Source organism: Artibeus jamaicensis, unplaced genomic scaffold (assembly GCF_021234435.1).
Source record: "Artibeus jamaicensis isolate MK-2021 breed Jamaican fruit bat unplaced genomic scaffold, CSHL_Jam_final contig_466, whole genome shotgun sequence".
In the NCBI taxonomy this organism is placed as follows: domain Eukaryota; kingdom Metazoa; phylum Chordata; class Mammalia; order Chiroptera; family Phyllostomidae; genus Artibeus; species Artibeus jamaicensis.
Genome location: NW_026521844.1, coordinates 21,232,430 through 21,253,203, shown reverse-complemented (window position 1 = coordinate 21,253,203; position 20,774 = coordinate 21,232,430). Strand labels below are relative to the sequence as shown.

General features: G+C 44.8%; 1 protein-coding gene across 3 annotated transcripts in view; it reads right to left on the bottom strand.

Moving 5' to 3' along the window:
- MB21D2 (Mab-21 domain containing 2) overlaps window positions 1–20,774 on the bottom strand; it is a 105,559-nt gene that overhangs the window by 71,032 nt on the left and 13,753 nt on the right. The window contains exon 2 of one of the 3 annotated variants that reach the window (XM_053667240.1): window positions 17,119–17,200. The exons of 1 other annotated variant lie outside the window; for it this stretch is intronic. The gene's annotated coding sequence lies outside the window, so the exon portion shown is untranslated. Of the gene's footprint in view, window positions 1–7,855; window positions 8,031–17,118; window positions 17,201–20,774 lie in introns of all 3 variants that reach the window. One more of the 3 variants, XM_053667241.1, reaches the window with a different exon arrangement.

Genomic DNA, 20,774 nt, shown 5'->3' with positions numbered 1-20,774 from the left:
CTGTCATACAGAAATTTCTCCCAAAGCAGATAATCTTTAACTGATTAATGTCACAAACAATTAAAATAGATCTTTATGGTAGCACGTCCAGAGCAAGAAAGCCCTTTAAGTTTTCCCTTAAAAACACTGAGCAGTCAGCTTCAGCACCTGGCCTAAGGCCAAATCCTTCAAATGCCAAACCTCTGAGGTGGGCCGGGGAAGGGGAGGGTGAGGTCGCTGGGAGGGGCAGGAGTGGATTATAAAATCTTGAGCTCTGAGGAGACACCCCCTGGTTCGCAGGACTTCACTGCAGGAGGGAGTTCAGCAGCCCATCCCACAGCAATGGCTACTGAACCATTCCACACACAATGGCAAAATCCACCATTTGGGGCTGAGTTCTCCAAAAGCAGAAACTGAGATAGAGTGGGGGGCAAGATGTTTATCAGAAACTGACCTTTGCAAAGGAAAGTGGGAGCAGACTGGGCAGAAGAAGAGACAGAATGCCAAAGCAGCCAGACACCCCAGCTTATCCGTGGGCTGTTCTGGTCTGGTGGAGACTTAATACTCCGTATCACCAGGTGGCACCAGAGGCACGTGCCCCAGGAAGGACCTGGTCAGCAGTGAGCAGCTCTCTGCACAAGTGGACCCTCCAGGAACTGCAGGCCTCCGTCCACCCAACTGCCAGCGAGCCCCTCCCTCAGAGGAAACCCAGGGGTGCAACTCTGCCCTTAGCACGCCCACCTTTTCCAAAAACATAGCACTTCTTTATATTTATGATTAACTTTAAGAATATTACGGTTAAGTTGTATTACTGGAGATATATTAATAGGAGTAAAATACAAACCAACAGGAAAATATTTCCATTTGTATTTTAAGTGGACAATAATTTTTTCAGATTAAAGGAAAATCAGTTACAAAGAATGTTCATTCAGCCCATTCATCTAAAAGTATAAAAATATATACATCTGCATCTGAATACAAATACAGGTGTAGATGCATATATTTATATAGAGGATGGTCTAGAGGAATGTTCCAAAAATGTTTAGTATACTCATCTCCAGGTGCTGATTTTTGAGGACTTTTGCTTTCTTATTGTATCTTTCAGTATAAACTGAATTTCCTGTAACAAGACTCTATCTTTGTAAACAGACACAAAGATGCAAACTCAAAACAAACCCCTCTGGGGGACCTACACATCCCACCAGCGACTCCAGGTGAGAACTATACTCTAGAAGAAGGAGCCTCAGGCCCAGTAGTGACTTTCCGCAGAGAACAAAGGCTAATCTTTAGCCGCTCCGTACCTCAGTTTCCCCAGCTGTTAGCTGGGGGGAGGGGAAGGTCAAAGAGCTCTAAAATTCCTTGCAACTTGATGTTTTATGGTTTAAAGACAATGTCAGCCACTCCCCAACCCCATTATTTTATGAAATGAGAAAGTAAATTGAACTGACACACACCCAAAATACCCTTAATAAATGTGTACATATATTTGCTGTAGGAAAACTGTACTGACAGCCAGGAAGTTGGAGCTATGAGTTATCAAAAGCGTTCTGAGGAGAAAGAAGCAGTTACTCCGGCAGGTCTTTGCTCCCAAAGTTGCTGCAGTTTCTGTCACAAACTGGTCGAACCAAGACTAAGCACATCTGTACCTGTGCAAGCAAACAGAGGGAGGCGTGTGGGGATGGGCACCTGGCAGGCCAGGCCAGTGGAAGCCCTCCATGCTGGATGGCAAAATCTTGATCCTATGGAATTTGATGACTAGAAAGGGAAAAATGGGGCGTGAAGAAAAAGAGCAGCATCAGCGTTTGTCTGCTCTCGTCCCAGATGGCACTGGGCTCTGGTCGTCCTTCTCCAAAATATTTGTGTTTTATCCAATCCCTGTAAACACTGAGACCCAAAGGGAATGTGAGCTCCAAAAGATGATTCCCGTTGCTTCCGATTCTGAAAACAACTCCCCGCCTCCCTCTGAGGATGTTCGCAGGGCAGCCCGTGGGGCCCAGCAGAGCGTGAGCGCCTGTCTCATTCACTGGCACTTCTGTAATGCCTTGCCTACTACGTGGCACAAGACTGACATCCGATTATTAAACAAAATAAACAAATCAATGAATGCATAAGCTACTTGGCTCAGTGCACTGACACTGGGGATAACGGAAAAGCATTATGCAATGCTTGGAAATAAAGCAAAAGGCAGGCAGTGTGTAGCTTCAGCACCAAACCAGAATATTATCTAACAGACACAGTCAGGATTATATGATCCCCTAAGATGTGCCTGGTGCGATGGGCTAATTACCACTGATTTGGGTTTTCAGACTGTGAACATTCATGCTAACTTGTCCATTTTTATTAATTATAGATGCATAAGATTTCTAATTGTTAGAAATGAGAGCCCCAAATATAACTGTTTTATTGCCCTATTGGACATTAACTAATTTTATATCTAACCTAGCAATCTTATTCCAATATTCTTCAGTGCTTATAATTACACAGTTCCTCCAATGCTTTTGAACCAGCTTTGTCTTCCTACTGGTTCCCTCATTTATGAACTAAATAATTCTTTGACATGTGCTATTTTTATATTTGTATGAGTGTCATATTTATAACTTTTTAAAAGAAATTATACATTGACAGGAGAAATACAATTTAAAAAAAATCTAGTTTCTCACCCAGCATGGAAGTAAAACATGTTAATGAACATGTATATTTTAGATGAGAAAGGGTAGTACTGCAGATGGATATTGTAAGGAATATAAATCCCTGACGGTCTCTAAAAGGAGGAGAAGGAAGCAACCCGGCAGAAGAAGGTGCCCACAGACACTGCACAGCAGCTGTAATCTCTGCTGCGGTTTCGTGGGAAGGGTCAGGTGGGCTGAACTTTCAGTCTCAGGGATGCTATTGTGAAGCGAGAGTCGGTTCCCTCTGAATGCCAGCTCCCAGCTACAGAGTTACGTAAAGATTAAATAGTTCCCTGACTTGAAAGAGTTCATTCACCTCTGTTACAGCTTTCATTCCATGTAGAGGCATCTCACTGTGCTGCCCAGAGACAGGAGAGTCTTTCATTTGCTTTAAAAAAAAAATCAGTTCTGTTAACGATGGCGCTGCTGCCTGAGAGCACAGGTCGATTCTGGATGAAATGTCACAATTCTCTCAGGTTTGGTCTGTGCGTACAGTTGTCGCTGGATACCCAGGACTCCTTGTCACAGCAAAACAGCCAGGGATGACTCAAAATCACTTAGGAGTCAAAAGACACAGGTTCACACACATGAAAAACCAAGTTCAAAGTCTTAACATGGGAATACATCAGATACATCAGATGAAACACGCCTTCACTTTTCAAAGTCAGGGTCCAGGGTCTATGCAATGATGCAGGCATGGAAGTGAACCGCATTTTCTTCGTTACTACTGTTTATAACCTAAACCGATCCTTCCCCAACTTCCCCACTATGCACACATACTAACTCATTCTGTGATTTTGCACTGACCCTCTCTCCTTTTTAACTACCGGCAACTGAAAATGAATCAAGTACAGCAGTGGCAGCAGGCTGAGCTAAACAGCGGTACGTGGGCTTATTTCAAAACCGGCAACTGTCCCCATCCTGACCAAAGTCACGCAGAAACTCAGAGGCTGCACTGAAAACCTCTTTTTACCCACGCCGCCGCCTCCCCGAGAGCACCCACCACAGCACCCCTGCACGGAAGAGAGCTCAGTAAATATCTGATGAACGCGTGAGTGAGAGGACAAATCCATGAATCACTTACAGAGACAGGACAGAGTCTCATTCCTAAAGAGGTAACACCTGATACAGACAGATTTAGTGCCACGCAGGTGCCAGGAAGCAATTCTTCTGCTACACCTGGCATGACTCAGACCCGTGTAAGACAATTATATATGTTTCTGAAAGATTAGAGATATTTGAGAGTTGCCATAAGAGCAACAAGTATGATCGAGGGGACAAAAACCAGTTCTGTGAGGGAAATAAAATCATAATTGCAAGGGTTCCATGAGCTCAGAGGCAAACCTTGGGGCTGTCTTCAGGCCCCGGATGTGACTGCATGGTAAACTCAACCTAATTACTAACAATAAAACGCCCGTCACCAAGGGCTCCTGACACTAGACAACCTGCAGGAACAGCACATTATTTACACTCTTGGCAAGGAGCATTCTACCGTTTTTGTCAGTATGGCTGAATGGACATTTCTGCTCCCCTCGCCCAGCACACATACTTTGTGTAAAAGCCTAAATCTTCCTGTCAAAAAGAACATCCACAGTGATTGGTTTCAGTTCCATACTCATGAATAAATATCTTGTGTGACCTTTAACACACGCTCCAGGCAAGGATTATCGTCGTGAGACTGGTGATGGGGGACTGGTTGTCTGCCCCTGCACGGCAGCAGAACCAGGATGAGGGGAAGGCCAAGGTGAAGGGACAGGCGATTAACGTGCAGCAGTCCCCCGGGAAGGCCCAAGAAGCCCTCCTCCGTGATCTTTAAAACCGCCACCTGGGTCAGAGGACGCAGAAGCAGTGCGATCCACAGACGGGACAGCAACAAATGGAAGTGAGGGCAGAGGGCAGGCTGCGTGCACGCAATAGGCCACAGCAGACCTGTGATCTTCCTTGGAAGCAGCAGGAGTGCAAATTCCAATAAAACTTTTAAAATGGCCCTGGCCCAACATTATGGCTCTTTGGAACTTCGCCAGCCTCTGCACAGATAAGGTGGGAGGGCACAGAGGACTAGTTTGAATTTTGGATAAATTCACACACTTCGTGAGTGGCTCCTTTTAATTTTTTTTTAATGTCTTTAATTCTACTAGGAACCTCAGCAGTTAAATCATTTTTGTGATGAGCTGGGGGTATAAATAAATCATACTTACTAACATTTTTGAGAACTTGACTTACAAAATATTGCACATAAATTGATCAGTTTTTTAAAAGCATGTTTTGCAATATTTCCAAACTACATCACAGAAATAATACCGTAAACACCCATGCATCCACCAGGAAGCATCAGCAAATCTTTTAACACTTTCCCACAATTTCTTCAGAATCAAATCTAATAATAAAAAACTGGAGAGTCAGTTATTCTAGTCTATTCCCCTGTCATTTAGAGACATGGTTACTATCCTGAAATGTGCAGATATCAATCTCAAGCAGTTTTTCATACTCCTACTACACCTGTGTAGTAACAAATAATTCATAGTATTGTTCATGGTTTAACACTAAATAAATGGTGTCATGTGGTACAAATCACTTTGTAACTTGCTCTTCTAAACGTTATACTTTTGAGATTTACCCGTGTTGGAAATATGACCAGTTCATTCATTCCAATCGCTTGCTACATGATATTCCAATTTAATTCAATTCTCACGGTAACCTTGTGCCTGAAATGATGAGAGCAAATATTTTGCCAAGACCTAAGAAGCAATGACTGACTCAGACTTATTCTTCTTACACAAAGTTCATACTCTTTTTCCAGAAAAATTCTTGACTACTGAAAGTAGCAGAAAATTGGAAGTCACAAAATCTTTACACAAAATCCTGCCAGGGGACGGGTCAGGAGAAAAAGAAAGGCCTCCATTTTCACCCCTCTGTGTAGATTCTTTTTTAAAAAAAAATTAATATTTTATTCACTTGTTTTCAGAGAGAAAGGGGAAGGGAGGGAGAGAGGGACAAAAACATCAGTGTGAGAGATAAACATCGCACCTCCAACAAGGGACCTGGCCCAAAACCCAGGCACGGGACCCGACTGGGAAGCGAACCAGCAACCTTTACGTTCACAGGCCCGCACTCAATCCGCTGAGCCACACCAGCCGGGGCTGTCTCTAGATTCTTCACTGGACAAACAAAGCCACTAACCTCCCATACAGAAGATGCTGAACTCAATGGCTTCATTTCATTAAGTTCAAGGGCAGTCTGGGAAACCCGAACACGGACCAGCTATTTGATGCTATGAAAGAGATGGTAATATTAACTTTTTTCGAGTGTGACAGTACTGTGGTTATGTTAGAAGGAAAGGGGTGTCCTTTAATGTCTGTAGAGTTTCAGGTTTGCAAGTTCTTGAGGTTGGCTGCACAAAAATACAAATGCACTGAACACCACTGAACTAATAATGATGCACTTAAAAATGGTTAAGATGATAGATTTTATGTGATGTGTACTTCAGCACACGTTTGAAAAAGGGACAAAATGTATGTAGGGATAAATTCTATGTCTGGGATTTGCTTTAAAATAATCAAGAGTGTAATGGGGATTACTGAGAAAACAAAATCAACCAAGTTGCTAGCTATTGCAGCTACGGGCTAGGTAATGTGGGTTTAATATGCTAGACTCCTTACTTTCATGATTAAAGTTCTCAAAAATTAAGTCTTAAGTAAGGGTTTAACCCAAACAAAAAATTATCTCATCTGATTAACAACTTGTTTCACTTTTAGGTAGAAATAAAAAGCAGCATATTTTCAAATGTGAACGGTCCGACACCCCCTTCACCAGTTGTGGTGCTAGAATGGACAGTGCTTGTCAAACCTGACGGGCACAGGGTCCATCTTGGGGCCTTGTTAACATGCTGCTGCCGATCAGCAGGACTAGGGCAGGGTCAGAAAGGTGATACAGCCGCCATGGGTCACCCACGAAGTGGCAAGGCAACAGAGGACCTGCAGGCAGGGAGCAGGCATTTATTTGCATGGGAAAATGCAAATAAATTATTTACATTGCTTCTCTGGGGGCAAGAAGGGCACCCACACTGCTGTTCTGTCCTGGAGAAAGGTCTCCCCACCCCTTTGCACCCCAACACCAGGCCTCGCTATTCACTCAGGGGCAACCACCAAGACGGAGGACAGTACAAAACAAAAGAATCCTAGAAATTGAACTTGTTTTTTCAGGGTCAGCCATGTACATCTAAACTCATTAAGTAACAATGAAAAATCACTGCCCTGAGAGATTTCCGCTCCAGAATCTATTAGGTAATGACTAAACCAAAGGTACAAGGCCAGAAGTCAAAGTTCAGAGGCCCAGGAACACGTGGGAATCACTAACATACTATAAGAAGGTTAAAAGAGCAAACTCACTTGGAAACGCTGATAAATTCCATCTGATAAAGAAATAAAATCCACTTATGTGTGCTCATTCCTGAACTTTCATCAAATCTCTGAAGAACCAATAAAAGAATTTCTACCTATACAAATCTTGTCCATAAAATACAATTAGTTCCTCTAAGGTTTTATGGTCATCAGAGGGACTTGACCACAATCTTCCACCCTTAGAGACTGCTCCATTATCTGTTAGACCAGCCATGCCCAGAGGGCAGGGATTATAACTCCCTCCATCAGCCAGGCGGGTGTGTGATTCAACAGTTACCACAGCACCACATGGTTTCCATTTGTTGACAGCTTGCTGAGTGTTATGAAAGCCCTAAATACCTTACAGGAATTAGTTCCCTTAAAATGACGTCTTTACACATTGTCTTTTGAAATCTAATTATAAGCTTCTAAATCCCTCCATTCTTTGCAAATATTTCCCCTAAAATGTTAATTCTCGGTTCTCTCCACAGGGCATGACGTGACAGAGAAGGCACTCCACCCTGCGTCCTGAGAATTCCAGGTTCGAACTGTCGAAAGTCCAGAGGGATAGATCACGCCACCCCTGCCCTCACCATTCCCACAGGCATGACCGGGACTGGCCCCGGGAAGGGGCACAGAAGGAACGCACACTCGCTGCCTTCAGATGCAATGCAACGGAAAAGTCACCAGCAAGAAAATGGAAATGTATTTATTTGACACACACAGTAGTTTCGTTAGAACAGGCAGAGGGAACTCTTCTGAGAAAAGGACTAAGGAAGTCTCCATGAAAATAATTTTCAGGCTGCACCTTGAAATATAGGTACTTACAATACATGAAGAAGGAAAAACGGGACTCAGCACTGCAGCACGTGAGGAACTAGACCAGTGAGCACGTGGAACGGCTGGAACGCGGAGGCGCAGACGGCTGGAGCTGGCTGGAGAGGAGCGTTCAGCGAACTGGTAACTCGGACAGGTTTCTTGGCTCTGCATGTCCAAATCCGCACTTAACACGAAATGTTTACTTAATATGGAATGTTTTAAAATTTTGGTGGGTTTAGCCCCAGAAGAATTTCCTTAGGGCTATCGCCTGTTGGGAAACTACAAGACACCTGTGCAGGTTAGGCCCCACCTGGCCTACCTGTCTGCCCCAGGATGACGACAAAACACGTCCACAGTTTCGAGGCATGCTCCAGGGAGGCTCACAGGGCCAAACTGTCATCCAAATACTGAATTAAAAAATAAAATAAAAGGCATCCAGAGGACAAAGACTTTAAACGTATTTTATAGATTTGCAAAGTGTGTGAGCTAACAGTAAAACATTATGGTAAAGGTCTTCGTCCACCATGACAAATAACTCCACCATTCTTAAGGTTACACCCAGTCCTGACCCTCCGACAGAAAGACTTCAGGATCAGAACACCCACATCCAGAGAGACGACAATGAGTTGAACAAAAATCAAATAATGAAAATGCTTCTTAGTCAGTAAGAAACCCAAAGGAACCCAAAGTTTCAACTTCAGAACTGTCTTCTCAGTGAAGAATGGATTTCATGGAGTAAGAAAAGTCCAATGTTGTTTCTGAAACTACAGCTGGTAGGAAAATAATTTTTTACTTTTTTTTATCCTCGCCCAAGGAAATGTATATTGATTTGAGAGAAAGAGAGTGAGAGAGAGAGAAAAAGAGAAAGATCCCTGTGTGAGAGAGAAACATCGATCAGCGGCCTCTCACACGCCCCCCGACCAGGGATCAAACCCACCACCTTTTGGCTTAAGGGACAATACTCCCACTAAGGAGCCACCCAGCCAGGGCTCTTTTTATTTTTATTTTTATTTTTAATTCCCAGAATACACAGAAACAAGATCCACCTTTTCCTGACATTCTTAACAGCTCCTTGGAATAAGTAACTGAAGCATGCTCCTGTCTCCAACACAGACGAGGTGTGCGGATCAAATATTTATTTATTTTTGAAGTAAAAAATTTTTTAAAATATGTTGATTATGCTATCACAGTTGTCCCAATTTTCCCCCCTTTGCTCCCCTCCACCCAGTACCGCCCACTCCCTCCAGCAATCCCCCACCCTCAGTTCACATCCATGAGTCATACATGTAAGTTCTTTGGCTTCTCCATTTCCTATACTGTCCTTTAACATGACCCTGTTGATTCTGTAACCTACCTATTTATGCTTCTTAGTCCCCGCACCTTATCCCCCATTCTCCCCTCCCCTCTCCCAGCTGATAACCTTACAAATGATCTCCATACCTATGATTCTGTTTCTGCTCTGCTTGTTTGCTTAGTTTTTTAGACTCAATTGTTGATAGTTGTGAATTTATCGCCATTTTAATGTTCATAGTTGTGATCTTCTTGTTCCTAAATAAATCCCTTTAACATTTCATGTGATAATGCCTCAGTGATGATGAGCTCCTTTAGCTTTACCTCATATGGAAAGCACTTGATCTGCCCTTCCATTCTAAATGACAGCTTTGCTGGACAGAGTCATCTAGGTTGTAGGTTCTTGCTTTTCGTTACTAAAAGCAACTTGTTAACAGTGACACGCAGACACTAACCAAAAGTTTCATCGTTGTGCGGTCTATTTCCACAGATCACAGTTGCCAGGGGAAATTCCCATCAGAAATAAAAGGACTAGAGGATTTTTCCTAGTTTTTTCAACTTTTCAGACTTACAGAGATGATATGAGTGTATCTTAAAATTTCAAACTAAACAAAGAGCTCGGAGTTGCCCTTTAAATAAAGCCTGGATTTTGGAGGATGGCAGGCTTAGCTTTTCATGCCTGATGGGGCATCATGACAAAAGGTAGACTGGAGCTTCCTGCACAGTAATGTTCTAGGTACTGACGATCTCCGGCGCAATCTGCATTGGAAACAATGATGAAAAAAAGCCGTGCCTCTTCCTGACTACACGGGTACAAACTCGTAAATTCTGAGCGCCTTGAAGCCAAGTGGTTGTGCTATCTTGTAAAACCCTTGAAACAAGTGAATTTCAGCAAAAATGATACCTAGTGTGAGGCTATGACATAAAGCCGTGATGCTGCGGTCACATACCCCAGGGCAGGTGGATACTCATATAGGACATGTGTGCCTTTCAAAAGTCCCTGAGTACCAGGTCCAGGCTAAGCAATGGGGAGGGGGAGAGGGAGAAAGAACTGCAATTTTAAAATGCTACCCAACCCCACTCAGATGGTTGGAGCGTCATCTCATACATCGAAAGGCTGCGGGCTCGGCCCCCGGTCCAGGCACGTGCAGGAGGCAGCAGCGCAGTGTTCCTCACGTGGATGTTCCTTTCTCTCTCTTTCTCTTTCTTTCTCTCCCCCACCCCTTTCTCTTCCTCTCTCTAAAAATTAAAAAAAAAAAACATATCCTCAACATATCCTTGGGTGAAGATTAAAAAAATACTACCTAATACTAAAAATTCAAAAATTGTCTTGTGTAGGGGGAAAAATAATGGTGACTTTTTTCAAACCTGTATTTTTAGAGGTCATATTCATCATTTCTTAATAGCTTATCTCAAAGAAAAACACCACCACCTGAGGGAAGATAAAACCAAAGATTTATTTAGAATGCAAAACACACATCATTTTCTGATTTGTATAAAGTTTCTCTTGAAGCTTCTTGCTCAACAAATGAATTGGGTGAGCCATTTAGTCTCAAAGAGTTGAAGGTCCTGCCTTGATGATCCTAAATTTGCTGTCTTAGCTCACACACTTCCCCGAAGAGGCTACTCAATCTTGGCCACAATGTGTACCACCTCCTCGCCTCCCCTCCCCTCCCCTCCCCTCCCCTCCCCTCCCCTCCCCCCCTCCCCTCCCCTCCCCTCCATGCCCCACGTCAGCAGGTGGCCACCCCACCTCCAGACCCCACAGCCGGTACCCTGACCACCCATCCTATCTCCCTGGGCTTCCATTTCCTTTCTGTAACAATGATGGCTGTCACTTTTCTTAGAATCAAACCACACGTTAGATACTGTGCTAACAAGTGTTATACTTAATTGAAGCCTCAGTAACAGTCAAGGAATTGCCACGAGGGTCAAGGAAGCTAACCCTGGTGCTAACAGTAAGATAGGAAAAGCCCAGACTTGGACCAAGGACTGTCCGACTCCAAGGTGCTTGCTCTTTGTTCCTTCCATATCTCTAGACAGCACTGGTGAAAAGAAAGGGCTGACCCGATGGCTGCTAAGATCCGGAGTGCTATTTACAACAGTGTTAATCTCCAGGTCCAGAATTCCACGCGCAGGAACGCACCTTGTCCCCGCCCGATCATTTGCCTCCAGCATGCTCCATGTAGAAAGAATACAGATCAGAGCTTCTGGGTGGCTCTGGTGCTTAACACGCGTTTGCTGCTGTCCATCGGTGTGTCACACACAGCTGGAGCTCTGTGGCCTCCTGTCTCCTGCCTGCCCGCTCACCTGCTAGGGTCCCCTTCCTCCAAGAACACAGATCATCCTCCAGCCTGGGTCCAGGAGAAAGTTTTAGAAAACAGCCTACACTAAAAAGTGCCAGTTTTTTAATTCATGCTGACACCCTGCTTAATGGTTTAGGTGTGTTAGCCCAGTAAGGCCTCAAAAATCCCTGTTTATTAATTCACCCCCCCAACATAAAAATATTGAACACCTTCTCCATACCAGGCTGGGTGCAAAGAGGTAACCTCTGCCACATTTATATACGTGAAAAAGTCTCAGAGAAGGTAAGTGGCTTGTCGAGCCAGGTACAAAGCTACAGAGAGCAAACATTTAAAAAGTCTAAGCTTGAAATGATGATAAAGTGACAATGTTCTCAAAACATCTCCAATATACCTAATAATATACAAAGTGCTTTCACATACATTATCTCATTCAACTCATCAAATCTATAATTTGTTTTAAATAAAATATTATTTCCTCAGATTCCCTCATACTGGGTGGTACCATAAAAGTAATTCTGTCGAGAGTGGGTCTAAGTATGTCACCTTTTAACTTCTGACAAGTCACAAACCTTTGAGCAGTGAGATAGAGCCCTTCTTCCAAAACATAACAGATTAAGCCTCATACACCCACCTATGCAAAAAGTAGCACAAGAACAAGTTACCTCCCCAACAGCAAGTGTTCTGTTACGAAACTAAACCTGTTTCTTAAACTACCAACTTGAATTCAACATACCCTTAAGGAATTTCTTCTCTATGCCAAAGTTTATTTATTTTTTTATCTTACAACGAGTATACACTCCTAGAGATCTCACTGCGGCAGTTAGAAAAGGAATGAGGACAGAGACAGGGAGAAAAACTGAAGATCACTCCTGTCTACAGGGAGTACAAAGTTTGATGCCGGTATGTGAATAAGCAGATCCCGCACTGCCACAGGTTTCCAAGAGACAGCGTAAGTCCCGTTGTTTTAACAGCCACCTGAGTTCTTAGATGTGACTATCTAATTCAATTGTGCGTTTGTTTTTAATACAATCAAGGCCAAATATGACACAGGTTACAAGCCAAATTGGGGCTGCAGTCAGTCAATACATAACAGCTGGATTGGAATAATGACAATAGAAGGAGAATAAGAAAAGCTTCACAGGGTACCGACTTTGGTTGTTTCCAAATGGGCGAGAGAAAAGCAACAGGCAGGAATCTGCAAACGGACTGTGAGAGCGGGGAGATGACAGGAGTTCCCGCGAGCAGGACATTTCCAAAAGCTTCCTTCCCAGGGCAGTGTGCCTCCAAATGAGGTTCTAGACAGACATTATCTAACACAATGCCTAGCACCTACCAGCAAGAAATGTTAATGCTTTTATCTGCAGCCGTAGAAAAAGGTCACCAGGTCTGCTAACTAGCTGTGCCTTTTTCAACACAAGTTACTTAACACCGCTGCCTCGCTGTCCTCATCTGCACCACGTGGCATAGACCAAGCTCCAATTTTCTTTTTTAATATTTTATTTATTTATTTTTAGAGAGAGGGGAAAGGAGGGAGAAAGAGAAGGAGAGAAACATCGATTTTAAATTAAAATTTTTGGATTTCGGGGGGCTTTTTGTGGGTGAAATTATTAAATATAATAAATTTTTAAAGGAGGATCTAATGGGGGGGGGGGGGGAGGTTGGATACTATTTTTTGGGGAATTTTATAAGAAAAAAAAAGAAACGATTGAACCCGAGTGGGATGAGATTTTTGGGAAATTGTGTGAGAGAAACATGGATTGGTTGCCTCTCACACGCCCCCAGCTGGGGACCTGGCCCACAACCCAGGCGTGTGCCCTGACTGGGAATGAAACTGGCACCTTTTTGGTCTGTAGGCTGGTGCTCAATCCACTAAGCCACACCAGCCAGGGCTGCTATCATTTCTGTTTTAGAGAGGGTAGGAAGTCCTTCTCAAAGTAAAATGTGACAAATAAGAAAATCTCAGAAAGCTGTGAACACAGACAAAAGCTTTAGCAAATGATTTTAGAACAGTATAATCTGATTTTAGTCACATTACTTAACCCATCTGCACCTTAGTTACTTGGTTTGCAGGATGGGAAAAAAAAAACCACTTTCCTCACAGTGTTTGGGGGTAAAGCACATTGCACATGTCAAGTGTAACAATTGCTAGCCCACATATTAAGTATAAAATTTCTATTCCAGGGAACATGTGTATAAATAAGACAACCCAGAGCACAGAAGAAAGTGGCAGCTCCCTGTCGCCCCCATTTCGGGAATGATGCTGAATCACTAGCAACCCTTCCTGTTCGTCATGTGACGGTCCGTCATCACGTTCAAAGCACCCTCACTCCCAACTGGCTCGCTGAGCCTCACACCCACCCCTGCCTGTGAGTTCAGACAGTTCTGTCCCCATTTTGCAGGTGACAATTTAGAAAATGGGTCTCTGAACATCTAACCCAAACACATCCCCATATATCGGCCTGCCTGCCTGTAGGAGCACATCAGTGCTAGGCAGAAAGGCTCAAAAAAAAATCTTAATTTAGGAGTCTACTCCTAATTAATTCTCAGTCACTGCTTATGAATATGGCCAGTACAAGCCGACTCGGGGCTAATGTTACAGCAATTGAAAAGCAGAAAGTAGCTTTATTAATTACCCTGTGTCTAATAGTTACACAATGGGAACAGAATTTTGTAGAGAGGGGGAGAAATTGTATTAGACATGTCTGAAGCTTTGAAATTATATTACTTAGAACCTTGGCAAATGAGCAACAAGTACTTAAAGAAGATTACAGTGAATTTCCCATTTGGTGTCCTATTTAATTTGCATGAAAATATTCGGCTGTCGCTGTGGGCATACACTGCTCAGGGCCTTCTCAGTGCCTCCCACGGTGCAGCCACAGCGGCTGGGCAGGCACCCTGAGCTTCTGCACCAGCAGCAGCAGCAGGGGCCGGGTTACCAACCTCCAGCCTGGGCCGAGCTCCTCTGGAGCCTCATGAGTCATCCAGCTGAAAGACCCAGGAGAGGATCTGAGCTTGCCCAGTTGTGTGTTGTGACATCCTGTGACATGATGCCATGACTTCCTCAAATGAGAACAGAAACTGCTCTCCAGACATTCCCTCGAAAAATAAATAACAGCCCCCAAACCAAGCACTGTAGCAAACCTCCACATCTATGCCAGGAATCTCAAAAGGGTAGTGATCTGATGCAAGTAATGATATCAGTATGAGCAAGATGACTCTACTTACGAAACCCTAAAATCATAGACTAGAAGGACAGCCCAGTTTCCTCATTTGATAGAAGGGGAGAGTGAAGGCTGGAGTGGGGAAGTCACTTACTGAAGATGACGGAGTATGGTCTCAATGTCCAGTATAAGACAAGACCCCATTTCCTGAAAGACCCGGGAAACACCCCTGTCGATCCTCAGCCTTGTGGAGCCAGGCTCCCCACACCACCTCGAGGGCCCAGGCCGGCGCACCCCACGCCCGGGCTCTTTTCTCCCCAGCTGGTTTTCGAGTAGAGCGCTGTCTCCCTCTGCTTTCCGGCCTGCCCAGCCATCCACCTGCACCCTCTGGAGACAAGTACAGGGCCCCTTTCTTCTTGGAGTTCTCCACCTCTCATCACAAAGGAGAGGCAACAGGAGCAAGCGTTCTTAGTGGGGTACACCCACCTCACAGAGCAGCCATCCCTCAAGGGAAAGACTCCTTAGGCTTGTTCTCCCCCAGTCCCAACACAAAAAGGTAAGATGGAGAAGAAACATAAGCATTGATAAGGAATCTCCTCTTTACCTCACATCTCAGAACACATTCCCAAGTTCTCCTCAGTCTTTCCAAGACTCCTTTTGGTGTCCACTTCATCGAGTTCGCCAACCCTGTCCACACAACCCACCAGTCACTGAGTCCTACAGAAGGAAATGAGAGGAACTAGATGGGGGGCTGGATGGGGGGTGAGTGGGGGTCTGCCAGGGAACTCTCCACAGCCCCTTCTCAACCCTTGGCTTCTGGTCCGAGGCCCACCTTCTTCATTTCACCAGCAGGTGCCCAATCTGCTGCCCACCCTAAATTATTAAAAAGAACGGGTGCATCTTCAACTCCGTGTGCAGACTTTTGAGTGGGGACTCCCCTGCTGCCACCCCTGGGCACATACCACAGTCACCTCCAAGTTGGGTCTCCCTAAGTCATCTCCCTCCCTTCTAAGTGGAAGTTGTTAATATGAGCATCTGTTACTCCCGTGCAGCAAGGGAAGAGGTTTTCAATCCATTTGGACCATCTCTGTCCCGCTGCCAAAGGCCCCTGGAGCTGGGTTTACAGAGTGACTAGGTAAGAGTCCTGCTGGGTCAACCCTACACTTTCTTGTCTGGGAAATTATTGAGGTAGAAGAAATATCTTTCAGTTCCCTGGAAAATCTATCTAGCTGCCATTTATTTACACAACAAAATTTTTAAAAATCAGTAGGCGCTCCATTCTACCTGCACAAGAAAATGTTGAGCCCAGATGTTTCAACACTGAATCACACTAGACCATGAGGACTATTAGGCAGAAGTTTTACACCACTTCTCTGTTCACCGGCTGACCCACTAATCTTATTTAGAAGAGGTAAAAAAACAAAAGTATTTTCAGAAAAACCTGGGAGAGAAGGGCAGAGTCATGTGCTGTGTTGCTCATTTAACCCTTACAACAACCCTATGAACTGGGCATTCTCATCAAAACCTTTGAAAACTAAAACTGAGTATAAAATTAAAAGATAAAACATGTCCCCTTTTTCATCATGAATAGGATTTTTTTTATTTGTCACCATTAAAATTCTGAATTTTAAACAAATTCTTGGGCTGGAGGCTCGTGCCCATCAGCTCATTCAATTTAGCACCTGTCTCATCTCCAGTAGCCTTTCCAGAACTGCTACCTTCACCATGAAGCTCCATAACATCTTTTATCCCTGTTTCATTAAAGAAAAAACAGGCCCGGAAAGGACAGTTTGCCCAAAGTCACACGGCTGTCCCCTCACAGGCTGAGGTCTGCCTGACTCCGAAGTCCACATTCCTTCCTCCCACTGCCCCACCCTGCTCCCATCACCTCGGAGACAGACACGCCTGGGTATTTTCTATTTGTGGCACTGATGCCTGTACTCGCTTCCGGATAAAGAAGGACAAAAGCACTGGTATTGTTCCTCTCAAACAATAACATTTTACTTACGTAGAAACACAAAATTTGCCTACAAGGACAGCAGCCTCACGTCCTGTTAGCATTCCATGGATTCCGGCAACGCCACAGTTAGCTCATTACTGAGTATCTCAACAGACTACATGCAACTACAATTCTTTGATATTCAGAGTTCAACTTTGGGGCGTCTTGCGTGTCATTTCAGGAGATTGCTTATGGCTACGGGACCCCCAGCAGGAGCAGAGGACATGGGCTGAAAGGAGCAGAGCTGCCTCCAGACGTGATGGGTAAGAAATGGTGGGGAGACAATGAGAGAGAGCCGAGAGCTCCCCTCTCAGTCAAGGGGCAACAATAAACAATAAATCCCATCCGTGAGAGACAGAAAAGGCAAGGAAAGAGAAGATGGGGGAATTAATACCAGACATATTCCATTGCACAAATATTTTGCCTCAATAGATCAAACAACTCTCTGGGGGCCAAGAGGTATTTGTTATAAGTTGGTGACAAATGACGAGACTGAGGCCCAAAGAGGCTACATACCTTGTGCGAAGCCCCCAAGCTGGTAGGTCACAGTGAGAACACCAGGCCCCAGGTTCCCTGGCACCTCTTTCTGCTCACAGGTCTGTGAGGGAGGGGCCGGAGAGGGGCTTAGAGGCGAAGTCACTAGGCTTCCTTTACCATTCGTACCTGCAACATGCACTGTAGCAACAGACGTAGGTGAGGACTGTGACAAACTTCAGAAAGTGGCTCTTCGAAAGGAGGCAGCTGCAGTTCCAGACCACGTGATCTGGACCAGACAGGAAATCAGGCCTCGCCCTTTTCATGTAGTAAGTTGGACATCTGGTATTTGAAAAATCTCCCAGCTTTTTAAAACGCTCACTAAATTTTTAAAAACACCATACTGTTCAAATCAAGCATGTGTATGGAGGAAACGAAGAGAGCCCACCAGTAGCCAGTTCTAAGTCCAATGCAGATGAGACAAAGAGCCAACTCACACGGCCGGTTCTGACGGAGAGACCCCCAGGGGCATGGCGTCACTGATGCTCTAAACAACCCCCCCCCCCCGTGTTGAGAAACACGCCCTGTTTCTCAAGTGTGCACACGCTAGTTTTCAACTATCTGCACATGCTATTATGAAAAAATTCAGAGCAATGTACATGATAAATTCAAAATAGCTTTCTATAATTACTCATTTTCCCCAGTGTAAAACTATAACCACTAACATTTGAGTCCTCATCATTTTTTTCACTGAAAAAAAATGATCCTTGTATTTAGAAAAGGTTGAAAATGATTAGACTAGATAACTTCTAAAGTCCCCATTTACAATTCCATGGTTACATGCTGCAGAGAAGCGGGAAACGAGGAAAGGAAAAGAAGCTGCCTAACATACCCCAGTATAAACTTAAAACTCAGTACACAGCAGTGTATACAACCTCACTGCTAAGTTCAAGAACAAAAGCAAAACAGCCAACAATACCAGCCATATTTACTGGGCCCCTCCCAAATATTTATTGAATAACCATGTTTTAGGCAAGTAAAAAAAAAAGGCATACAAAAAACAGATGTGATAGGCTGGAATTGAGCTTTATGGCAATGAGAAATGTCAGGCACCAATCACAGGTAACTACAAATTCATAGTGCAGCTAAGAAACCGGTGAGGCTGAGATGCCAGTGGGGGAGAAGCTGCCTGTTCTGTGCTAGCCTGAAAGGCCTCCTTCAGGAATAGGTTTGACTGAGCTGAGATCACATGGGTAAGAAGAAGTTAGTAAGTTGTGTGGGCTGTGGTAGAAGGGATGGGACAGTCCAGCAAAAGCTCTCAGTGGGAGTGGATGTGGTATTTCCAAAGAACTGAAAGCCCAGAGTGCTTGAAACTAAGAGTGAAGCCTCTGAGCTTTGAGTTGAGGCTGACGAGGATCAGAGGAGACAGAGCACTGAGGCTTTCTAATCACGTTCAGAATGTTTGGGTTTTTAAGAGATTACAACAATGTCAATACCTCGCATGGTGCCCATCTCGGAGCAGGGTATGCAAGAAATACAAGTATATAGTAAAATGGAAAGGGTGGCGGGAGATGAAGCCAGAGAGTGAGCAGGAACCGCTGGGTCTTCAAAGGCCTCTTCAAACAGGCTAAGGAGTTTAAACTTCATGTGCAAAATGATGGGCTGGCCCAGAAGGGTTCAGGCCTATTGAAAAGATGACTTGGCACGCAGAATGGAAGGAAAAGGTGCAAGACTGGAAGCAGACGACCCAGTGAGGAGATTATTGCAGAAATTCAGGAACTGCATGGTAGTACTGCCAGCGGGAATGGAAATCAGAAAATGGAATCTAAGGAAAGGGGCAGCGTTACAGGCCTCAGTTCCCTCCCAGCACTGGGATGGGAGTCGACTGCAAAGTTCCTGTCTTGGGCACTCCGGCGATGGTGGCGTGGCTGCTGAGGAAGAGCAGGTTTGGAGCACAAATTCGCTTTGGATCCTTGACTGGGGCAGTCTGGGACACACAAGAGGCACAGGGGCAGTCAAGAGGTCCAGACGGGGGCAAAGTTTTGGGAAGTGGCAGTGGACGCTGCTGCAAAATGGTGTAAGGAGAGAAGTGACTCCCAGTCATCCAGGGTTGGACGAAAGAACTCAAGCCCGTCCTCATGTGCAGACTGAGGGAGAGGGGAAACCAGAAAGAGTATGTTGCCACGGAAGCCACGAGAGGTGAGTTCGGGAGAGAATGGTCAACAGTGTCAACTTGGAGGAGGAATGACAGACCACAGCGCCCAGTTCTGTTTTGTTCTGGTTTTTCCTCCAGAGCATTAATTATAATCTGTACATTTTTCTTCACTGTCTGACTCCTCCTAAGACTTGTATAAACAAGATGACGGTTTATGACCCATTGTCCTGCTACTGCCTGGAGGAGGGTTGGCTGCACAGAGGCTCTCCAAGGCCCCTGTTGAAGGAGTGGATAGGGAACGGGGGCATGGATGTGTAGGAAGGAATCAGTAATGAAGGCAAAACTACGGGTGAGGGGGCAGGAATAATCCCCAGGGGAGGTGTTGGAGCCAGAGAAAGAATGGGATCCGGGAGACAGGAACAGGGGCAGGTTGGTCTTGAATTACACAAAGATACTTAGTAAAATCATATCCCACCAGTCCTGTTCCCCGAGAACCGGAGAGTGTAAAATCCTCTCCCAGGAGTCTCTGCACTGTCCCCGTGGGCTTGCCGAACCACGGTGTTTCCATTCCCACTGATACTTCATTGCGGGAAAACCGTAAGTAGGCTGGAAATGAAGCTTCTCCGAGGATTCCAATTCCAAACCTCTGAATCGTGAGCAGCGCTAAGATCTCAAGAAGTTTTTTTATTCCAACGAGAAATTTCAGAGCATGATGCCAACATGCTTCAAGGCTTTCAGACAAGACAATGTGCCAACATCTGCCCTTAAAAAGCATGGCAGCCGGACTGGGTTATTTAACATTTGCTCACTTTTCAAAAGTTGTCACAGCACTAAAGAGGCAGATCCCTTAGCTCACATAAAACCCAATTTAACAAATCAACTTTGATTTCAAAGTAACTTTCTTAAGACTGCATTTTCGCTTCTGCCTTTCTCTGAAAAAAGATGCGCTCCCCATTGTCCCCACAATGTCAAGACTTACATTAACTATATTCTAATTAAACATTCAAAATCTGGAATGAAACCCACTGGGTGTGGGGAAGAGTGCAGGAGAGAGAGGAAAAAGCCCCTGACTCCCTGAGACTGCCCCAATTTACTTAGCATCAAGGGCCCAACTGACCTTTATACAGCCTTAGATCAATCACTTACCAAAGGCACAGCTTCTCACTTTCGGAAGGGGGACACTATGCATAAGGGGTGGTTTTGTAATGGGGTGTTCAGTGAGGGGTCCCCAAGGTCCCCACAGCCCATGGTTGGAGGTGGGGGAAGGGGGGAGAGATGGGCTTAAAGGTACTTTTCATAACAATGGCAAGACAACAGCTGTGCTACTGGCTGGGGGGGTGCAAGGTGGGTGTGACTTTCAGGATAGATCTTGACAGGGCCAGGGGTGCAGTCCCCCTGGATCACTGAGTCACTCTCGCCCTGACTGGGGATGGCAGTGGAGAGAATGTAAGCTATACAGAAAACTGGCAAATGTAACTCATAGTGGGAGGAGTTAGAGAGGAAGTCACGCAGGAGGCTCCGGGTCAGGATTTAAAGTAAGGGT